Raw genomic sequence first — 1,136 nt, forward strand, 5'->3', positions numbered from 1 at the left:
GTAAACCTAAGTATATCTACAACTCCTTACACGCAGTATTAATTAAGCTTTAATCATTTCCATATGAAAAACGAATGAATAAGAAACAAACTGCCACCCTATAATAAACTTTTGAAAAAACAGGGAAAGAATAACCTGGAATTTCATCATAGGAAAAGTATGCTCTTCAAAGGACAGAATCATGAATGTCACTCATCACTGGAAGGCACAAGATATTTATTGTGAATATTAATTTCAAAAATGCTATATTTCAATATTTTATGAACCATACATACCCTGGGCATCTACAAGGTCAAGATCAACAATAATTTTCTTGCATGTCATATTGCAACTGATTCTTTCCATACAGTAAACAAAGTTAAGTGACTTGTGTGAAAATCTGGGGGAGGTGAATTATTTTTGCATTTATTCTTGCAATGACAAACCAATCCCTGGTGCTTGGTAGCAAGTACCACCCATACCAAGCCTGCTCTGTGCTGTATGAGCTAAAGATTTCTCTTGTTTGGCCCTCACTGCAATCACTCAGGAGATACAGCACCTCAAAAGTAGAGGTAAAGGCTCTATTTTGTTGCCAAAATAAAAAAGAGCAGAGTATATTACTAACTCTCGCACTTTTAATTTTTCACTTGAGCAGATGACTGCGCTGGCAAGAGGATTAGTTATGGTGTGGGAAAAATCCATCATGTGTGGCTTAAAAATGGATCCACAGAGGCAGGAAGACAAGGCAACATGTAAAATGGTATTCAATATTAAATAAGGTGGATAAGCAGTTTATAAAAACAAAGAGGATACAAAACACAATATTTCAAGAAAAAAAATTATAATGGCAATATCAAAAGTAAAGAAATAAAGAATAAAGAGAGGAGCATTGGTGGCCATGATCTATATATATAGTAACTGAATATTCATAAATAACACAAACTGTTAAACTAATACTTGACTGCAAATGTAACAATGGCAGCCTCATGGACTAGTATCTGTAAGATAAAATCATTCCTGTACCTTTTTGCTGTGAATCTACTTTCTAACTGGAGGGAACTTCACTAAGATTAAATTCCCATGATCTTAATGATGGAATAGAGACAAAGGTGCATAATATTCTAATAAATGCTTTAAAACATCCAATACCTTAACCT

General features: G+C 34.0%; 1 protein-coding gene across 1 annotated transcript in view; it reads right to left on the bottom strand.

The window, feature by feature from the left end:
• Positions 1-1,136, bottom strand: part of LOC119586539 (transmembrane GTPase Marf-like) — a gene marked incomplete in the record, with an annotated part of 29,803 nt that overhangs the window by 21,081 nt on the left and 7,586 nt on the right.

This window comes from Penaeus monodon, chromosome 21 (genome assembly GCF_015228065.2).
Source record: "Penaeus monodon isolate SGIC_2016 chromosome 21, NSTDA_Pmon_1, whole genome shotgun sequence".
Lineage (NCBI taxonomy): Eukaryota > Metazoa > Arthropoda > Malacostraca > Decapoda > Penaeidae > Penaeus > Penaeus monodon.